We start from the raw sequence: 24,135 nt of genomic DNA on the forward strand, positions 1-24,135 counted from the left end.
TGGTATATGATGAGTGGATGGTCATTTTGTCCCCCCACAGTTATTCCAGATTATTTACTAGCTGTTCCTGGCTGTTTATTAGTTGTTCCAGGGGGGCTAACTAGCTTCCTCTCTTCTCTATGATGCCATCTTAGAGCCTCTTCTATTGGTTTTTAAGCCATATTCCTTTTTTTTTAAGTGGCTGCTTTAGGGCAGTTTCACAACAATGGCATTCTTGATGTTTAACACTGGATAGTGGTTTGTTGCAAGGAGCTGCCCTATGTATTGTAGTATGTTTAGCACCATCTTTGGCCTCTACCTCCTAGATTCCAGTAGCACTCTCCCTCTAGTTGTGACAAACAAAAATGTTTCTAGACATTTCCAATGTCCTTGGGGTGGGGGTGGGGAATCATACTCATTGAGCATTAGTGCTCTAGGGGATACAATGTACATTTCTAAATTATTCACTATCAACTTAAAGATAATATTGCTTCACTTCAGATAACATGTAAGACCCTCACAACAGTAAAATTCTACTTTCCCACATTTTTTACTATTGCCACATTTCTTTTTACATATATTCAACTTTTAAGCCTCACAATAAAATACAGTTGTTTTTGCCTTAAATGTTACCTTTTATTTTAAAAATTTAGAAATAAAAGGTTATCTTTTATATTTACCCTCATATACAGTATTTCTGATATTCTTCATATCATCTTGAAAATACAAGCTTAAGTCTGATGACAGTTTCTCCCCATTTTCCTTGATCTGTAAATGTCATAACTAGGCCTTTATCTTTGAAGAATATTTTTGCCGAATTAAAAATTTGAGATTCACATTTTTTCCTACATGTATCTTTTTTCATTATTGGATTTTTGCACTTTAGTGATACTCTGTTGTGTTCCACTTTTTGTTGTTCCTGATGGAAAGTCAGTTATAATTTGGATGCTTACTCCCAAGTATACAATGTCTTGTTTATTTGATTGCTTTAATGATTTCTCTTAATATTTATATTTTAGCAGTTTGACTATAATGTGCCTGAGTGAATCTCTTTATATTTACCCCTTTTTAGGGGTTGCTAAATTTCTTATAGGTTTCAACAATATTGGGAAATTTTCATCCATTATCTTTCCAAATATTTGTTTTTCTCCCCTATTGAAATTCCCTCTGGAATTCCAATTACATTTATGCTAGCCCACTTCATATGGTCTGACAGATTGCCAAGACTTTTCATTGATTTTCCAACCATTAATCTTATTGTTCTTCAGATCGGTTAATTTCTTTTGATCTGTCTTCATGTTTATTAGTACTTTCTTTTGCAGTCTTAATGCTTTTAAGTCTAGTTAGTGAATTTTTCATTTCAGATCTAGCAATTACTTTCTGCTTTTTTTAAAATAATTTTTCCTTTCTCTGCTGAGATTCCCTAACTATTCACACTTTATGACAATGCTTTTTTCATGTCTTTGGCCATCTGTGTTTATAGGTGCTTCAAAGTCCTTGCCTTAGAATGCCAAAATCTTAGTTGTCTTGATGACTACTATATTTCTGGATTAATGAGTTTTATTTTCTTCCTTATTTGCATGTCTAGGAATTTCTGCCTGTATGCTGGGCATTGTATATAATATGCTTTAATGACTCTATATTGAGATATTTTCCTTTAAATAATATTGATTTTTTTTCTTTTTTTTGAGGCAGTTAAATGTTTGGCTAAACTTTTGGTCCTGTTATGCTTGGTTTTCTTGTTAGGGCAGGTCCACTTTGGTATGGAACTTAGTCCTAGGACATGGTATTTGTTTTAGGGCACTGTCCTTAAGCATGACCTTTCTAGGGTCTCAGTTGAATGATGAGGTGCTCATCAATGTCTATCTAGTCTAATTGTGATGGAACTCTGCTGCATCTAAGCATTGTGTGACTCTAGTATCACATTACAGCTTTCAACCAAAGAACAAGTAAATTCTTCTAGGTCTCTTATGATCTTGTCCTGTACATGTGCAGCACATCCCTTTTCCAAGGATCCATGGTGAACTCTTATAGAAATTGAGGGATCTCTTTTGAAGAGCACCATCTTTATAACTATGCCTTATATATAAAGCTCAGCTGCTTCAGTAAATGGGAACTCCAATTTCAGTCTCCTCAGATCAGCAATATTCCCTTAAGCTCTTTAGGCTCTACCTCTGTACCAAAGCAGGATAGTGCCATCAGGCAAAGAACTGAGCTGATCACAGTGTTCACCTCATGTATGTTCATCTGTCAAGGATATTTGCTCTGCAATGCCTATTTTAATCAGTCTTTCAGTTTATGTCTGCAAGTTGGCATATGTGGTACTAGTTACTCTTCCATGGCCAGATGGAAAAGTCAAACTTGTATATTAATACTTACCATGATCCTCTTTCTTTGTTTTTTAGTGCATTAACACATGCATTCTTTAAAGCCATTCTGGATCCAATCATTCACAAAAACTTATCATAAACAGTAGAAGGATAAGTCACATAAAGTAAAAAATGCAAAATGTAGGACAAGTTCAAATCACAATGCCTATAAACCCTCACTGGCTAAACAACATTTCCTCAATAGCCATGAGAAAACAGTACAGACCACCTCACTATCTTTCATAGCAATGTTGGCTGAGAAAACACACAAAAAACTCAGAAGATTGAAAATACATATATATTTATAGTACTTTCTAATGGAATATATAGCCATGTACAAAAACCACAGGTATAGGAAAATCCAAGCAAAAAATATTAATTATAATGGTAATGATGATATAATGATGTTGGAGAATACTATTCCAGTGTTCACTATGTGTCAGATATACACTTATATTCACTATGTTGATCTCTACAAGAATTCTATGAAATTAGTTCATTATTCCTATTCTCCAAATGTGTAAAACAAGGCATGAGTGTTTCAATAACTTGCCTAAACTCACAGATTAAGAAACACAGTAAGTCTTTGAGTCTGATAAAAATAACATAGTTTTACTTTTTGCATGTCTACTCTCTTGAATTTTTTATAATTTGTTTTAAGAATCTGTGAACAAATTTTCTGACTCCACTTTCCATTGTTTCTACAATTAACACTTGTTAACTGTGGACAGGTGTTTCCCAATGGGGAATTGAGCTCCAGCCAGGTGTTAATGAAAGAAAACAAGAAAGGTAGGTTAATAAGAGACAGAAAAATTGCCATGTTTCTGAAATAGAGTTGTAAATTAGCTTGTTTTGTCAAAGTAAAGATGTATTTTCTTTTAAAATAACTTCCAGTTTTCTGCCAAATTTCAAGAGCCTTTTGTAATTCTGTCCATTGATTTTAGTTTCAATTAAAATAAAATTTATTGATTTCATTTATGTAAATATAAGTTTGATCATTGCCTTTTAATCAAAATTAATACTTTATGAGTCCCTGGTGAATATTCAGTGCTCAATAATATACTTTATTATAACAAAGTTTGAAAAAGAGAACAATGTAAGGATGGAGAAACATATGTTGCTGATATTTTGTCACAGAACTAACAACTCTTTTACTGTAAACACACTCTTTCAATCTTTTGCTATGGAGTCATGTAAATATGTAATATATTGTGACCTGCAAAGAAATCAAGTTTATATAATATATAGAATTTTACATTGGAATTATACTGATATTTCTTGTGATCTCTCCAAATACAATTACATACATTAGGGGAGACTTTTGAAGGCTTCTCACAGAGATAGTTACAGCAAAAAGTTATAATACTTGTCCCAAACCATTCTAGAATAAAGGATTAAATACAATGGCCAGAATGCCTGATTTAAAATAAAATTAATAACATACAATTTTATGCTTATAAAATATATAAGCATAAAAAATACCCACCAATTCTGTTGAGGATAAAGTTGGAGATACACACACACACACACACACACACACACACTTACTTTACCTGGGGGAAAATACATTGGTAAAATATAGTATAGAAGGTGTAGGATGAGATAATGAAGGAAGGTGAGGGTAGGCAATGTGTATTAAAAGATATATAAAATCATACTTTTATATTTAGTAATTGTATTATATGAATGGATGCTACTGAAGTAATCAGAAAAGTTGACAAACTTTTCATTTTAGTGTAATTAGAGTTTCAGTAATATAGAGATAAAGGGGAGCTTTCAATTTTAAATAGGTTGGTCATGGTAGAACTCACTGAAAAGATAAGATTTAAACAAAGACTTGAACGAAGTAAGTATTTGTAGTTATTTTTTAACATTTAAGTCTTTAATCCTCTTGAAATTTGGGAATTCTGTGAGGTAGGATTCAAAAAAATGGATGCCCAATATTGTCAAAGACAAACCCAAATTTCCCTAATTGTGTTGCTATGCTAACATTATAATACACCAAATATCCACCTATTAATGGGTCTGTTTGTGGGATCATTTAAAATGCCACTGTATTCCTGAACCAATAACACATTTTAATTATAATATAATTTATATACAATATATAATTTACAGTTTAGAGATTTATATTATACTAAGTAATATATAAGGTATTTGAGATCTGATAAGGCAAGTCCCCTCTCTATATTGCTTTTAATTTTAATATCCTTTGGTTTAGGTTTATAATTCCATATAGTCATAATATACTGGTCAAGTTTTATGGAAATTCTGTAGGGATGGAGAATTTTCTTATATTGAATGTGTTGAGGAATTTGAGGGAGAAGTGACATTTTATAACTCAAATATATGGTATACCTCTATGTTTAATCTGATTTCCTTTAATGTTTATAATTTACTTCATCCAAGTTTTATTCATTTCTTTTTAGATTTATTCTATGCTACTTTTTGATTTTTATTACTATTGTCAATGCATTCTATTCTATTACTTTCCTAACTTACAATTGCAGTTTTATTATTTTTTTATATTGATCTTGTATCCAGGCTCCTGGTAAAAACCTCTTATTTGATATTATAATATCCTATTTTTATTTTCTGGAGAGGTATTTATATTGTCAATAAATAATGACAGTTTTCTCTTTATTTTTCTCTTTTTGAAATACTGTTGAAATTGCCAAAATTTTGTTCTGTTTGTGGTTTTAATGGAACTATTTCCATTTTTTTTTTTAACTATTAAGGATGATTGCTCTAAGTTTGTTGTGGAATGTTTTAACAGATAAAATAAGTTCTTTTTTTTTATAGTTTGCTAAGATATTTTAACAAAAATATGTGTAGAATTATATAAAATGATTTTTCTTCAATTGAGGAGGCATTGATATAATTTTAATCTGCAAATTTTGTAAAGTACATTAATTGATTTTTTAAATGCTGGAAAATCCTTTCACTCCTTTTTGGTTGTGATTTCATAAGTGAGATTTTTCTCAGTTTTTACTAGTGTTAGAATAACATGAAGCTCTAAAAATGAATTGAGAAGCTTTTGAGCTTTTCAGTAGTCTGGAATAATTTTATAATTTGATATCTGTCTTCTTTTTACATTTTTATTGTGAAATATGACATATATACAGAGCAGTGATAACTCTCAAAGTATGATTTAGCAAGTAGTTAGGAAGCAAATGTCGAAGGATATTATGGGCTACGGTTTTACAATTTCAGCTATTTCCTTATTGTGAAATACAACATATATACATAAAGGTGATAACTTTCAAAGTATGATTTAACAACTAGTTAAATAGATAATTTCAAAGACTGTTATGGGTTACAGTTCCAAAATTTGTTATTTCCTTCTAGCAATTTTTTATTATCTAAAATTCAGTATTCATAATCCTTCATTGAATCCTATCTTGTCTGTTGCTACCCTTTCCTCTCATTTTATCACTTTCTCAATCTTTAGGGATGTCTAGGCAGTGACCACCCTAACTTGTTCATATTAAAAAGAGGTGCTGACTTTATGGGGAAGAGGGCTACCTCTGGTTGATTTTCTTGTAGAAGCTGTTGCCTCTGGGTTTGGGAACTTATCTGGCATAGGAACACTCTGGAGGATTTAAGTTTCTGAAAAATAAAAATAGTGAGTGAAACTGTTAGAGTCTCAAACAGGGACCTAGGTATTTTGGGACTACTGTTGGTTAGGGCTTGGCATACTGTGGCCATTTAGGCTATCTAGCTGGGACTTGCATGAGAGTAACCTCCAGGATAGGCTCTCAACTCTATTTGAAATTTCTTAGCCAATATAACTTTATTTTATGTTTCTTTTTCCCCTTTTGGTCAGGAAGGCATTTTTAATCCCTCAATGCCAGGGCCATGCTCATTCCTGGGAGTTGTGTTCCATGATGCCAAGGAGATTCACTCCCCCAGGAATCATGTCCCACAAAGTGGGGAGATTAATGAATTTATTTGCAGAGTTAAGCTTAGAGAGAGACAGGCCACATCTGAGCAACAAGAGGTTCCCTGGAGGTACCTCTCAGACATAATTATAGGTAGGCTTAGCCTCTATTTTACAGCCATAAGTTTCATAAAAGCAAGCCTCAAGATTGAGGGCTTGACTTATTAAGTGGAGAGTTCCTAATTTCATCTAGCACATATTCTGTCCAAGATAAGCAAATGGTGTCTCACATTATCTTCACTTAGTTCTACAATAATCATCACTCTCAATTTTAAAAATATTATCATAACACACAGTACCCCAAAACTCTTATCAGCCCCTAATTATTCATCCCTAGAATTACTGTAATAGTGGTAAGGTATTCCTATTAAATATAGTCTACAACATGCAATGTGCAATTTTCCCCATATACTACTCTATTGTTAACTCCTGGTACCAGTGTCATACCTTAGAAGTATATTATGCAAGCATCTGTCATGTTTGTAGTGCTAATCTGTGGGATACATGCCTTCAAACAACCACTTTCAATCATGTTTGCTTTCAATGTGGCATTGATACTTAATCCCATTAACAATCAATCATCATCGCTGTTAATTCCCATACCTTTAAGTTCATCCTCATTAACATGTCTGTACATATTAGGTTATCATATCCCCTTCACCAGCTACCATCTATCTCTAGGTCCCCTATATTCTACATTATAAGACACTGATTTTACATTGTACAGGTAGTTCATAGAAGTGGTAACATACAATATTTCTCTTTTGTGTCTGACTTATTTCACTCAGCATTAGGTCTTCAAATTTCATCCATGTTGTCATACATTTCAGGACCTCATTCCTTCTTACTGCTGCATAGTATTCCATCATATGTATGTACCACATTTTCTTTATCTACTTATCTGTTGAAGGACACTTGGATTGTTTCCATGTCTTGGCAGTTGCGAACAATGCTGCTGTGAACACTGGTGTGCAAATGTCTGTTCATGACACTGCTTTCAGATCTTCTGGGTATATACCGAGAAGTGAATTGCTGGAACTTAGGGTAACTTGATACTTTTTTTTCTGAAGAACTGCCAAACAGTCTTCCACAGCAGCTGTACCATTATACATTCCCACCAGCAATGAATAAGAGTTCCAATTTCTCCACACCCTCTCCAGCATTCTTCTTGGTGTGAGATGGTATCTCACTGTGGTTTTGATTTGTATTTCCCTAACAGCTAGTAAAGATGAACATTTTTCCATGCGTTTTTTAGCCATTTTTATTTTCTCTTAGGAAACAGGTCTTTTCATATTTTTGCCTATTTTGTAAATCAGCTGCTTGTACTATTGTTGATGAGCTGTAGGGTTTCTTTATGTATGCAGGATATCAGTCTTTTATTAGATTATGATTTCCAAATATTTTCTCCCGTTGATTTGGCTGCTTCTTCACCTTTTTGACAAAGTCCTTTGAGGTACAGAAGATTTTGATTTTGAGGAGCTCCCATTTATCTTTCTTTCATTGCTTGTGCTTTGGGTGTAAGGTCTAAGAAGCGACCTCCTGATACTTGGTCTTGAATATGTTTCCCTACATTATCTTCTAAGAGTTTTATGGTACTGTCTCTTATATTGAGCTGTTTGATCCACTTTGAGTTAATGTTTGTATAGGGTGTGAGGTACGGGTCCTTATTCAATCTTTTGTATGTAGCTCCAACATGTCAAGATTGGAGATTAAATGTCAATTTAAAAAAATGTATGTTTCTTGGTGATTTCAGGTTTTCTAATTCTTAAGATTCATTTGCTGATTATATTTTTCTGTAAATTAAACCATTTAATCTTGATTAAATGTATTGTCTTAAATGCATATATATTATTCTCATAAATTTCAATTTTGTCTTATCTCCAATTAAATTCCATTTTTAGGTTTTTATGTTGCTTATTTCAGCATTCTATTTTTTGTCCATATTTGATAAAATTTATACACTTTAATAATGTTTTGGTATTTTTAATGAGTCAGATTTTTAGTTTAATGATTAAATCTATTACATTGTTTATTTTTAAAAATAAAGGCAGTTCTATTAACTCCATTTTATTCTTTGAAGTGATGGAAGGAAGGAGAGATTCTGGCCAGATCTAAGATCCAAGTAGCCTCCACATCACAAAGAAAATGCCTAAGTCTCAAAGAGTGGCATAGCCACCAGAGGATCCATGAGGAAGAATAACTATATTTATTAATGAGAACCCATACTGATAGCTCATTCAGTAAGCACTGATGTGGCTTAACCCAGGATTTTGTTACCCCCATCAGCTAAGGTAATCATAAATATCTGTGAAGGGGGCAGTGCCCAGCCCTCACCTTCCCAATATCCTTCTCTGGAGAAGTCACAAACATACACTAAGTGGCCATCCTCAGGTCTTCCACTTCCCCCACCACTTTTTCTACTTTGTGCCATTCCACAACCTAGAGAGAGGGTTAGGTCTAATAAAAAGGCCCAGCCAGACCTTAAACCTGGAAACCAGGAACAAGAAGCCCTAGATGCTTATCAGAACAGGAATTCGCAGTGGCAGGGCCCCTGAGTGGATGACAGCCACACTCAAACAGCATAGACTGGTCTTTCTTCTCTGACACATAAGTGGGGCGTGCGGCACTGCCGTCTAAGGACGCTGACCTGGAGCAGTTTCCAGGCACCCTGGAGGACCAGCAGCGATGGGACTTCTTCTGCTCTTTTGGACCGTTTTTGCTGTGTAAATGACAAGGAGATTATTTTTCCTTTCTGAACTCTTTATTCCGTGCTAGTAATAGCTCATTTGCTGAAAGTTTCTGTTATGCCGTGAACCTGGCTTCCCACAATGCACTGTTGTAGCAACTCGCTCCGGCTGCCGACACTGACAGGCCAGGTGTTGGTTCTGAATGGTTGATGCCTATGCCAAAAGGAGTTGAGGAATATTTTTATTATCACCTCTGCTCACAAGGCTCACACAGTGAAGACTGATGTATAATAAAAGTGTATAAAAATAGGGGTTATATTTTTAAATTGTTAGAAAATTTTCAAAGTTTAAATGTATTCATATAACTTTCACATAAAACTGGGAACAGGTTTATGAGTGGGTCTTTGATGGTTTGTAGAAAAAATAAACTATTTGAATCCAATTACCACCTTGAAAATATTCTTCCAAAGTTTTAATTCCCTGTCATTTCTCCTCCATTTGTCTGAAACCACTCTTCAGAATTTTAAATAATTCATTTACATAAGAATCCTTTTCTTAGCTCTACACAGTGTGAATATTTTATGCAGATTAAAGTGCATTCATATGAAAGCTTAAAAAAAAAACTCAAACACAGAAAACAATTTCCCGGAAGCCAAAATAATAATATAGATTTAATAAGCTGCAGTGAATTCATATGTGCAGTTACTGCTGCAGAAATGTGAAAATGTCATGAGACAGAATGCAATTTAGATCACATGTTGTTTTGTGTATGTGCTTATTGTTTCTATTTATCCTCGGATATGCATTTAATACTTTCCATACCACCAAAATTATTATGCATTGTGTGAAATCACTAAGATCAGATTGTGCAAAGATCATATAAAAATATCGATTATCAAGTATAGGAAAAAGCAAGATGATTTGTAAAGTCCTACTAGCCCAATATAAAAAAAAGTGTAATGAATTTGAAAACAAGAAACTAACATTTTTCTAATCGCTTAAGCACTTTAAATTTTCTAATGAAGGAAACCTCTCCTGCTGAGTTTCTCCTCAGAAAACCCAGTAAAGTTTTATTAAAATGAACAGTAACAGAAAAGGAAAGTTTAAAGTAAAGTTTCTGTACAGTTTAATAAGACCCTTTCCTCATAAAAAGCATTTAAATCTGTCATTAAAAAGATCAATAATATACTCAGAAATGTGGTTTAACAAAACACACATTAATTAGGCTTTGAAGAGTATGTTTGGCTAGAAGAAATCACATATAAAAACAAATGAAATTGGATGCCATTTGAAAATTATTTTAAGTAAATAATGTTTTTGTCATGCAGTTAAAGCACGTAAGATTTTTGGACTGAATAAATAGAACAGAAAAGCTATCAAGCAGCTATGTATGAAGTTCTTTTTCAAAGCTCCTTACCTTGAGCCAGATAGTCTTTAGTAGGAAACTTTTATTCATGATTTAATCAAGACTCTTCCACTATGACTCTTCCACAATATCAAGAGCCAACCCTAATTCTGGATAAACTAAACATTGTCAGTATAAAACAAAAAGATCATGCCTGCAACTTTGCAATGAACTACACTCAAAGGCCCACATCACGCTATAGAAAACTTTGGAGAATACTTCGATGTCCTCTTTGGAGAACAACAAAGGAGTTGGGTAATCTATTGTCCTGCACAAAGCTATTTTAAGTGATTAGCATTTTTTCTAAAAATAAATACCAACCAGGTAAACTAGATAAACGTGCACATTTTACTTCATTTTATTTAATGCTGAGATTTTCTCAATAAAAATAGGATCCTTCAGTTAATTCTTTTTCAAATATTACAATCTGAGAAATACATAAGCATTTTATATGTGCTAAGGGGGGAGAAGCATCTTTTTAAAAGAAATAAACATGCTTTACACATGCATTACTTAGACTTTTTAAATTTAGGTTTTGGATTTTTAATTTGAAGAGGCATTTAACACGACTTAATATATTCCTAGGTCACCTGAAATAGGAAGTACGTCTCCTACTTCCCTATCACCATAGAGCCTCACAGAAGAACGTGACATGAGCATTACTGGGTCTATTGAACATGCCTTGAACTGTTTGAAAGTTTACAATGTCTCCTTTTTGACATATCCACTTAGAAGAACCCCTCTTAAAAATCAGGGATGCTGTACAGATAATATCAACACTGAAAATGAAGATCATCATCACTGAAAAGCACACAGTGAGAAATCTGTATCTTTTCCCTTTTCACAGTGTTGAAACACTATTTCACAGCTGTGAGCCGAGGAATTGTTGGATGCATGTCCCAGATTGCTTCCCATAACTGCCTCCCCCTCTGCCTTAGTTATTCTCCTTTAAGTCTCAACTGTGGGCAAAGATGCACAAAAACACATATTCTCCTGCTCTCCTACAAGGGCCGCGTCCTGGAGCTTCTCTCGTTTCTTCTTGGCTAAGAAGGAATTCCTGACTAAAAGTCCCCACTCCTATCATCTTCTTTTCCTTTAAGGCTATCAAGGTGTATTCCTTTGTGACTTTAGAATGACACCTGACAGAACAATGCTGAGATTCAACCCTCAGACAGATTAATTCATTTTATTTTATTTTTCCCAAATTATAGAATTTTAATTGTTTTCAAATATTATACAGAGAAAAATAGAGAGTGTATATATCTTGATTAACAGATTCAGAAATAGTCCAAATTAAACATGGTTTTTCTCATTTCAATAATTTCTTTGAGTTGCTAAAATTGATAATCCAGTTAATGAATTTTACTCTCTTCCATTGATTGCTTGGACCTTATGAGCATAACAATTCCTGCTTTATCACCTACAAATTGCATAAATTAAGGACATTCCTGTGTGTGTGTGTGTGTGTGTGTGCACACGCATGCGCGCACGCATGGGGGTATTTTCAAGGATATTTTTTCTCATTAACATCTTAACTCCTTAAATATCTGAGACTTCGCTCTCAAGTTACTCTTTTCTTATAGTGTCAAACAGGAAGCACAATAGGGTAACCAAGCCCTCTCTCTCTATCATGATCTTAGTAATTACTCTGTTCCCAATTTCTTAAATGTCTGTGAATTCATAATATTGAATCTATCACAAAGGCCATTTTGAATAATGTTTCCAAGTCCATATGTTCATTTTTCTAAATTTCTCCTCACTCTACTTTTTACTACTTTTAAGAAACAGAGTACATTGCAGTAAATTTCTAGCAAAGTGTCAACAGATGTATAGAAAAGTGATTCTCCATTTTTTTTTTCACCACCATTCACAACACCCACTTCCATATACCCATTATACCTCCCACTTCCATTTCTATCATTTTTCCCCCATGTGGGCAGTGAAGAAATTTGGAGATATTTTACTCCACTAAAGAAATCACCATTCTACTCAATAGTGTTTTGCTGAAAAGATAGTGACACAGCAGGACACCCTGGAAACAATGTGATGATACAATTTTGGGATAAAAAAACTTTTTTTGAAAATTTGGTTGGTAGAAAAAAATAACTCAGTTATATTTTAAGTAACCACAAAATTCCTATAAAAAGATAGATGTATACAGAGCCACTCTTCTGGGACAATGCTTCAAACACCTTTGCCTTAAAGCCTCTAGAAGGAAATTATTTAGAATATGTTAGTCTGATACCATTAAAGCTGATAGTTAAAAAAATTTCCTTTTTAGCATAGACATCAGTTGATTCTTTATTGCAATAAGCTGTTTCCAGACCACTGTTCTCAAAAAAACTGAGACCTACACTACTGGTATACAGAATTTATTAAGCTTTCTGCATGTAATAGAGTATAGTTCACATTGCATCTACAGTGCTAACAAAGTTCTAGCAATCAAGAGTGGCAGCAAGTTATTTTAAAAATGGGGGATAGTTTATTGCAGGGAAGCACATTAAGTATCGTCATCCCCAATTCCGTTTGTCTACAAGAAAACCTGAAGTTCACAACATGGTTAGAAGTTTTCACAGCTTCTCAGGCAGAAAGAACTTAGATCTAGATGTGATCTCAAACCTAAGGCCCTTTACACACTGTGTTTTATAAAGATAATGAATAATCAAAGAAAATATGTATTTAAATAAATTTAAAGTCTATGTATAACAATCAGTGCCCATGCTTTCTTGTTAAACCATTTATTGATAAAATTCATCGTCAGAGAAATATGATGCCTTGTTGTAAAGCCTACCAGCTTTTCCTCATACCATTTGGAATTCTCCATGCCATCAAACATAACTTTAAGTCACTATATCTCCATTTTGTAGCATACAAATCATGGCAGTGTTCTGAGACCTATCTGGGTAAAGAATAGGAGCAAAAGGTAGTGATGCTAAAAGATTAGGCTGTCAGTGAACATACATCAGTGAACACGCAGCACAAGACAAAAAGAATATGTGCTGTAAAACCTCCATGTTCCCATCTTCACCTCTGTGTATTACAAACACCCAATGACTAAATTTAAAAAGAAAGGAAAATCCCCTTGCAGCCCAGAAAACAAGCATCCTTAACACATCTGCATCCTGAAATAAGTTTTAAGTGCTTTATGATAAGAGATCATAACCTAGGTCTGTTTAAATGGCTCAAAATGCAATTGCACTAAAATTAAAATGAATATTTGTATGTTCTGCACTGCTGTATTAGATTAGCTAGCCATCAAATGAAATTAATCTGGTAATCACATTAAAAAGCTTTTATGACAACGTCAATTGCTGATCATATATAAGACATAAAAACTTCAACTATTGTTAGTGGTTTGCTTCCAGAGGCAGAAAAAAAAAAATCTTGAAAACATTTTTAATTATCTGTATTATTTTTCACCTTTTAATTCTTTCATTATGTACTTACTTTCACAATTACAAGTTCTACAAATTTCTCTTCTCTTCTGTTTAAGAATTTCATATTCACTATTTTTAGTATTATGGTGCATAAATCATATTTGAAAGGAATAATGCATTCTGCTATGCATTTCTTCCAATTTCATTTTCTCCATTTGCTCTATTTATTGTAATTTTTTCCATTACCATCTTAAAGCAAGAATTTGTGGCAATTTTACAATTGTTTTCTATTTAAAAGAAGCACAAACACATATGTGTGTATGTATAAATATATATACATACATGTTTATAAGTATATTTGTATGTTTTAAACAGAGAGAAATTTTTATTAGAAAGATATTTTTCTTTTGCTTTTATCTTTTGCTTCATATGTGCATACCCTCTTCAAAGTTCAGACTAAAGATTTTTGTGGGCAAAGGCCCACTAATAAGAATATTAATCCATCAATTTCACAGATACAAAATCCAAATATTTCACTTTATCTGTGTCAGCAGAATCTTAATTTGAAAATATTCATTATTAGCCACTTTTATTTTCCCTTAGCACAATTATACATCCTAATATTTAGAAGAATTTAATAAATTTTAATAATGAGATTCAGGATTTCTGAGAGTCTTTGCACTAAAACTCATACTACCTAAAGGTCAATAATTTTATTACTGTGGTAGTTTGAGGCTGTTATCTTCCCCAGAAAAGGCATATTCTTTTAATCCATTCCTGTGGGTGTAGACCTATTGCGTGTGGGACCTTCTGAGTAGGTAATTTCAATTGAGGTATGACCTGCCTTATTCAGGTTGGGTCTTGATCCTCTTGCTGGAGTCCTTTATAAGAGGATAGAACACATACAGAAGCTGAGAGTTGAAATTAAGAGAAGTTAAGAGAGAGCCCCAGAGAAGCTGAGAGGGAGCCACTGAAGCCAGAAGCTGAAAGCAATGAAACCTGGGAGCAAAAGATCAGTAGATGCCAGCCGTGTGCCTTCCCATGTGACAGAGGTGTCCTGGATGCCAGCAGCCTGTCTTCAGAGTCCAGTTATTGTCCTGTTGACACCTTGAGTTGGACATTTTCATGGCTTAAGAACAGTAAATTATAAGTTAATAAATCCCGATTGTAAAAGCTAACCAATTTCTGGCATACTGCATTTTGTTAGCTTTATCAAACCAAAACAATTATTATTATTATTATTATTATTATTATTATTATTATTATTATTATTATTATTTACCTTAATAACAAGATAGGCACTCACTCTGAGGTTAGAGCTAGTAGTATCTCCTTAAATTTTTGTGACCTAGACACCTTACTCTTAAGGAGGCACTATCAATTTACATGCTATTTTTCAAGAATTTGTTATAATTTTCTCATCTCTTTTCCAGTCTCCTAAAGAAAATGCCGCATGATGTAGGTTTGGTTATAGCAGCACCTCATTCTTATGAACCAATTTCTGTATCAGTTAGTTTTTTTCGTCATAACAAACTACCCCCCAAATTAGTGACTTACAACCACAGCATCTTATTTGGCTAATGATTTTGTGAATCTGCAATTTGGGTTGGACTCAGGTGGGCAGTTCTCCTGATGGTCTCAGCTGGCCTCATTCATGTATGTGGTCAGCTGCCAAACATCTAAGTGGTTTTCCTCTGGAGGGGATGAATGGCTATTGGCTAAGTAGCTGGGTGATTCTTCTGACCTGGAGCAGACTGATCCCAATCAGGATTAAATGTCCTTCATCTGGTGAGTTGGCTGTGACTTGCTGGGTTAGAATTCACCTGAAACAATGGATTCTCTCCACGTAGTGTTTCATACTCCAGGTCTGACCATATGTCAGTCAAGGAATACCAACAACAGCATGAGTGGATGCCTTAAGATCTCTTAGTCCTAAACATGGAACTGGTACAATGCCATTTCTACTAAATGCATTTAGTCAAATAAGTCATAAGTCTACCCCATATTCAAGGATCAGGAAGATAGATTCAAACTCTTGATAAAAAGAAATGCAAAGCTATGTGTTCATTTTGACAAGCTATGTATGGTTTAAGAAAAACTGGTTAACTTATCTTCAATTTCTCCAAAATGCAAGCCTAAGAAAGGACTTGCATGCAGAGAGTCCATCCTGGAAAGTGTTTATAAGAATTATATTGTAAAAGACTTTTCCAACAGTGCATTAGCAAGCTAATCATTGCTCTGGGCAACTGGGGCCATTACTTTCTTAAATTTAGAGTCATATACCATCATCCACCATAATCCATGAATTTTGCAGGGGACCTAGTGATAAATTGAAAGCAGATATTGTGGACACCAATCCTACCAAGAACCATGATGGCACTTTGGATTCCCTGATAGAAACATCAGTTCATACCCTGTATTCAACAGCTCAGGAAAGATCTGGGTATGAACCTTTCCCCAGTGTACAGTTAGCCTGGCAACTGGTCATCGACCACTTTGGGAAAAGATTTGGGTAATAACTATCTTACATGTTGTGCTGGTTTATATATATTATGTCCCCCAGAAAAAGCCATATCCTTTGATGCAATCTTGTGGGGGCAGATGTATTAGTGTTGATTAGGTTGGAACCTATTGGTTCAGTGTTTCCATGGAGATGTGACTCAATCCATAGAAATAATCCAATGAAAGTTCTCGGCCTTTCATTGGATTATTTCTATCGAGGTGTTGCCCTACTCATTCAGGATGGGTCTTTATTGGATCACTGGAGTACTTTAAAAAGAACCACACAGGCCCAGATGTAGAGCAACTGTGAGTGACAGTTTGGAGAGCAGCTGCAGCTACGAGAGGACAAAATACCCCAAGAGCAACACTTTGGAGAATGCCATTTTGAAACACAACTTGGGAACAAGCAGATGCCAACCACATGCTTCCCAGCTAACAGAGGTTTTCTGGATGCCAATGGCCTTTCTCCAGTGAAGGTACCCTATTTTTCATGCATTACCTTGGACACTTTATGGCCTTAAGACTATAACTTTGTAACCAAATAAACCCCCTTTATAAAAACCAATCCATTTCTGGTGTTTTGTAAAAGGGCAGCGTTAGCAAACCAGAACATATGTCTATGTTCATACTGCAGGGTTCTTCCTTAAGAAGCATCTTCTAAGAGTGAAACTGATGGACTCTGAGATATAGAATGGATCAGATCTGGGAACTAAGTATAAGGGAGCCAACATTTTCCATTGTGATGGGTGACATCAGCCTTCTGCTTGCCAGTTCTTATTTTTCTGGTAACACAATAAAATAACACTTTTTGGGGAGCTCATCCATCTTATCCCTAGGAATACCATCATCTATTGGCCATCATCGCAGACCCCTGCTGGTTAAAGAAACTTGGTTGCAGCTCTGGCTTTGCTGCCCATAAGTATAATTATATCCTTCTTGTCACTGATGGCTAAGTTTTTCCATCTTCACTGATGACAGCATCTCTTACTTTTTGCACAGGTCTCTAGCACACAACATCCACTGATCTACTTAAATATGTGATTCATATTTGCCTTATTGAAGGGAGTTTATTCTGAGCTTTCCTGGGTTTTCCATCCAGAGGTGGACCCTCTGCTCTCAAGTAAGAAATCCATTATAACATCTCCACCTGTGTGAGTCTATGGATCTGTCCTCAATTCTGGGGCAAAGCAATTACATCTCTACTTCATGTGCTATAGGCCATTGACATGTCTAGACTTCCAGGAGTCAACCCTTGAAGTCAACCCTTGAAACCTATTAACACTGGTTCCAGAAGTCCTTGCCAGGACATTAAATGCTGACTTTTTTGAGAGTGCTCCTACAGCAACAAATTTTCTCCCTGAAATAATAGCCCCCAAAGCCACTTCCACCTGTACTAGCATACCTAGTTACTAGCATACCTACTGCTATTCTTTCTGGATTTAAAATATTTCCTTCTGTAGAAGGGAACACATTCCCCTGCTCAGACTGTGTTGTGATTTCTCCCTGGTTATTCACTGAAGACAATGAGGAGTGGGAGAGATGGAATTTGAACAGGAAAAGAATCTCCTTTTAAGACATCTTCCTGATTTAGAGTCTTTGCAGTTTCTTTAATTAAGAGAACACTGACTTCTCTCTAGCTATGGAGCAGAAGGCTTTTCTATTGTCCTGGAAGGTTCAGGAATTTGAGATTATCAATCTTGTCCACAGAAATGTTCAGAGGGTTTTATATTGTCACCCTTTCCCTGTTAGGTCCATAATTTTTGCATTGGATACTTGTGCTGTCTCTTCTCAAGTCCCCTTTGTGGCTCTGTTATCTTTACAATTACATCCTGGATCTAATTTTCATTTTAGTCTACCCTGAAGTTTCAGGAGCTAATGCTTTACTTGAATGCTGAGATGAAAGCCCTTGGCTTTCATTATTGGCCATAGGGTGATAGTTTACTAAAATGAACTGTGAGGGTAAAATAAACATATATTCATTTATTCAATAACTCAGATATTTAATTTCCATATAATCCTTCTTAGGAAGATGCTGAAGAATGTGTTCCACAAAATAAGAGCATAAAGAAAAAATGAAGATGCCATGGGATCCTGGAAACAGGAGAACCCACATAGAAGAGAGAGGAAGAAAATTCTTAAGGTGATGGAAAAGGGAAGTCCAAGGGAGGTTCCAGGATGGTGCTCTGAAGCAGTCCTAGAGATCGAGTTTAATTTAGAAGACAATAGAGGATTCCATTTGATCAAATTAGAGAGATCACACATAATAGTTATGTCAGACAATTGAGGGATATACATATATATATGATATATACATATATCATGTGTCTATATATATATCATGTGTGTATATATATATCATGTGTATATATATATCTTATATATTAGATAAACATAAACTCTTTAAACAAAAAAAATTGGCAACTATTGACTCCAGGAGAAAACTGTTAATAGAAATGAAAATTATGGCATGCAGGTGACTGAGCTGTGAACAATATTTATATAGTTATAGTAATGGATATAATGCACATAAACATTCACCACTCTTCCTGACTTTTAGTAACTACATGAGAAAAGATAATTATTATTTCTTATGTTCCAGGAATCTATCAGTGAAGTTGCTATGCTCATTGTATTCACTGAATTATAGTTAATAAAGTCACAAATACAAATAATTATGTTGAAATGATCTGTTCTTATGGTGCCCAAACTGATATAAACCATTGTATTTGCCACTTCGATGCCCTTAAGTAAGGCAGTATTCCATACATGAGGACAAATGAATAACAAATGCAATTTTCTTGGATAATTCATCTAAAACTAATGAAAAAATCTAATAAATTGTTTCAAATAAAAAGAGAGAGAGAATATTTAAAGACTTCCCTAAACAGATTGATGTTTCTTCTGTGTCTTGTTTTTACTCTATGTGTGTAGCATATGTCAGTGTTCAGTAAGTGTCAAATAGAAATACAGTTGTGGGCTCTGGACTTCTTCAATGCAAGTGAAAGATAAGCAGGAAAAATGCATTCAACACAAGAGCTCCAATGTGAGTTAGATGCTAGGAACATAAAAATGCTACTGGGAAATGTAATATATGGAAATTGGTTTGCCTAACTCTACCTTCTGACAGAGGATGATGGTTCCCCTCCATTTATCTATTTGATATCATAAACTGCTTATCTCAGCTGCAGGGCTGATATAGCTTTCCTTGAAGCAGATGGTGAATCATAGCTAAATCAAAAACTGCAACTGTTTTAAATGTAAGGAAACGTCATTTGCTTCTCAACAAGGATACTCCAGCAAACATGAATTCTCTTTTCCAATAACATCTGAGTGAAGCTATTTTAAATGTGTTTAGCTGAGGACAGATTTGCATTACTTCATCAAACTCTTCTCTATTATACTCACTTCAAAGAGAAAAATGTACCATAGCTGCACAAAGTAAATAATTGGCCATTTGTATTTTACATTTATAAATTCTTAAGTATTAGGCTGTGTTTTACTAGGTTATTATTATTATTATCAATGTTATTATTATTGATAGTTTAAAAAACCACATAGTGTTTTGAGGAAAACTATTTCTCTTCATTGTTATATGCCATCTAAATTATTTTCCAACATTATAAATATCATCTTCAGCGATAGTACAAGAGGAAGATAATACAAGAGTAATACTAAAAGCTATGATTTGACATGAATTTATTTTTTTAAGGAAGTGAAACAAGAAATACATATGTCAAGTAAAAGAAAACACTCCAATCTGATGTGAAAGCAAAATTTTTAATAGGTAATACAAACAATGTAAATAAATACAGAGGGAATCAAAGCAACGGAATGACAACTATGTAGTGGATTTAGCTAGCTCTTGAAAGGAGGTTATTAAACAGTGGAGTCGATGGGATGAAGATAGACAAGGATTTTTTCCATACATTTAATTATGAAGAGATTAAATAAACTAAGATTGTGGTACTATTAGTGCAACAAACAAACAAACTGGTTTTAAATAACAAGTTAGTCACCCACTATCTGTTTAATTGGGCCATGTACTTAACCTATTCATCTGTAATGTCAATGATATTAACACATATCACATAGGCTTGTTTGATTATAAAAAGACATATCCTATATAAGTACAAACAGCACAATATCTTGAACTCAACAATTATTTCTCAACCTCTGTCACCTCCTCAAATTGCCTTCAAAAAGTGACATATTCTGACTTTTTGTTTAAAAAGTGTTTTAAAATATTTTAATAAAGGTAAAAAGAACTCCACCTTTGCAAATACATCTATGCGATGTCAGCCTTTTGCCTCTATCAATGGTTCTCAACCAGGGCAGGTTGGATGTCACAACTGAGGAGGTGCCACTGGCATCTTTTGAATAGAGGAAAGAAATCCTGCTAAATATTCTACAAAGGACAGGAAAAACTCCCACAACAAAGAATTATCTTGTCCAAAATTTTAATAGTGCCAAAATAGAGAAAGCCTGATATATGTAACAAGAATGGTCCTTTATGATTAATAAAATTTCTAAAATTTGTGTAAAAGTCCATTTTCCTTTAAAAATAACAGTAGCTTCATAGATTTTAGGACAGAAGAAATTAAGGTTGGCAGAAATACAGCATGAAGCAGTAGACAAAAGGCTAGGTTTTTATTGTTATGACTGAAAGACACTGGGTCGTACAACTGACTCCACCAATACAACCAAATGAAAGTGGCTAGGTGCTCCCTCCAATATCTCTGAGCCTCAGTGTCCTCAGCTAAAAACAAACAAACAAACAAGCAACAACAAAAAAACAGGAATAATAATTCTTTCCTTTTGTAGCTCTGAAAATTAAATGAAATAATATCTATATAATTTCTAGCTTAATTATGGCATAAAGCAGATGCTCCAAGAATGCCGGCTTTGGTTATACTGCACTAAGGCCAAGAATAGACCATACTCTAGAATAAATTTATTCTCCTGACCAAAATGATATGATGTTAAAATTCAGTGTGGAACTCTCCACTCTGACTTCAAAAGCTAAATGTTTATATGTTTTTACATTAGATCAAAGGACAATACAACCATTTTGCAAACCACTCTAAATCTCTCGTTAACCACCTAACAGTGCTGACATTTTTCTACAGCTATTTTTAGTCCCTGTAACCAGCCTTCCAAATTTCTAAGTTTAATGCCATATAAAAACTTTAGCATGAATAACTTTCTTCAGTTGGATTTCAATTACCGTATTTATCTAAAATAAATTGTTTGCTTTTTCCTATTAGAATGGATTTAAAAGAGCAGACAAGGGAAATAAAGAGCATTCACAAGGGAATGCTTTGCCATAATAAAAAAAAAATGCTGAAAACTCATATGTCAGTAAATGAAAGCTGATTACAAGAAATTCAGGATATTTTTCCTTAAAAAAAATAAAATCTAAAGTGAAGATCAAAATTTATGAAGTACTTCAGTAACTTTAAAACTTCAAGTTGGTCTCATGGACCATGAATCAGAAATATATGTCCAATACTAAGCAACACAACTGGATTAGAGACTGTAAGTTGCATTGCAGGAAATTTTCAAGGATATTTGACCTTTAATAAACAGAAAACATGAACAATTGCTGCTTCAGAATACAAATAATAGTCCTATATGATCATTATGACTTCTAATATTAAAGTTGTAGTATATGTTCAATTACAGACATATTGTAAGATATTAAGAACCTGTCAAGCAGTATAAGAATGATAATGAAAATTTTGTCTCTGTGTCTTTGCTGCAAATTTAGAACTTCTATTTGAATTGAATAGACAATCTTCTCACATTATTGTGAGCTTATTCTGCCTATGTGAGTGTATGTATAGTGGATTACTCTGTGTGAATATCCCCTAAAATAGGTGTTTAAATAGAATTTCAATGAAATTTGGAATTATTAGTATAATGAAATTCTTATAGTCATTGCCGCAATACAAATAAATCTTCGGTCTGCCCTAAAAGAAGCTATAAACTAGAGTGGAAAATGTAACATATGGTAACATGTTCTGTTGCTGTGATGAACTACTGCTTTGATGAAAACTGAATGCAACAGGAGTTCTGAAAAATGGGTGAATATCTCTACTAGATAAACTGAAAGGCAGAGATTATTCTTTAAATTTTGAATGTTGATCTATTGTGAATGAGATTATGGGCAGTCAAAGAGTTCTTCTATTTGGAAAATAGCATTCATAGACAATTAGGAAGATATTAATTCAAATTTTCAAAGAGCTTAGAAACATCAGATTGAAATATTCAAAAGAAAAAGGAAAATATGGTCACAAGATATTTAAAAGGGAAGAAGTATTGAAATAACATCATACTTTATTATCTTCAAATATCCATGTTACTGAAAAGCAGTGGAGTTTTTAATGTTCTGAGAGATTATTCTACATGTAAAAATAGGTACCCACGCAAGGTATTGATTAAATTTTAAAGCAAAACAAACCCTGTCTTGGAATTTCAAGTATTCAGAAAAATTCAACTCCTAGACAGGCATTCAGGGGAAAAAATACTAGAGGGTATATTACAGCAAAATGAAACAAATAAAAGCAAATGAATCTGAAAAAGATGTGCAATATAAGAAATAGAAATAAAGAAAAAAATGAATACTGGTAATTTGAAATTTTCTAGACATTGCATTGAGAATAAAAATCACTTTGATAGAGCATAATACATGTTACATAACAGCATGATGCAACTAACCACAATGCAACTAACATAAAACTAGACAACTAGTCTAGACTAGACAGCTAGACAAACTAGACAACTAGGCAACATAAAACTAGACAAACAACAAAATAACTTTATTACAAAAGTCCTCCAAAAGTCCATGAAATCTATGATTTTTCCAACCCAACATAAGACTTGGAGACTTCCAACTTCTGCCTTGTTATGGAAAGGGTTAGAATGATCTCTGCTCGCAAACTTAGAAAGAAAGAGAGCTGAACTAACTTCAAGTGCATGACACAAATAGCTGAGATCACAGAACATCCAAATGGCACCAAATCTCAGGACAGTGGGTGCTTGTAAAGGAGGGAGAAGACTCAAGGATATGGTGTTCACCTTGAGTAGATGCAACAGGATACCCACACCTATAAGAGGAGTTCAGTGAGAATAACTGACAAGTTGGTGAAGACCAAATGCAAGCTGTGGGACAGTGGGAAACTCCTGGGAAGCCAATAAATTAGGGACTCCACTTGTTTTGCTCGCTCTTTCATGAACTGCACAAAGTGCTCACACAAGAGATTGGAAAGAATCCAAGAAGTGGTACAGAACTCAGGTAAGGGGACAAAGCATTCTAAATTCTGCTTCTCAGTCTACACTGTGAAACTCAAGCCTTTATCTGCCGGGGAAAGGACCAGAAGAATTGCTGCCCAGAGGATGCTGGTAAAAATTCATTTCAGCTGAGGAAGAGAATGAAAGGGGGGAAACTCCTATTTCTGGGTAAGGGACAATATTGTGTGCTGAAGCCACAACTACAGCTGAGTGAAGGGCAGAAGAACTAAGAAGGCCACATATCCTATAACCAGAGACACAGTTTTTGCCCCAAGCTGAGGGTTTATAGAAAAACAATGGGCACATACACATACACACACACTCTCTCTCTGACATACAAGCTACAAACACCAAATAAATGCAGAAAATTGCTGAAGAATGGACAGCAGTAAAATAAGAACATTCATGAAGATTCTCTTTGAGGCACATCACAAAGAGAATATCTAAAACTCTTAATCAAACAGACATTGCTCTTGCAAGCCATCTCCCACCCTAGTCACAAGCTATCTGTACAGAAATTTGAAATCTGATGTGCAGTAAAGGTAAACATGGCAAGAACAAATACTGAATTCAGCCCAACTCCTAA

Source organism: Choloepus didactylus, chromosome 1, assembly GCF_015220235.1.
Source record: "Choloepus didactylus isolate mChoDid1 chromosome 1, mChoDid1.pri, whole genome shotgun sequence".
NCBI lineage: Eukaryota > Metazoa > Chordata > Mammalia > Pilosa > Megalonychidae > Choloepus > Choloepus didactylus.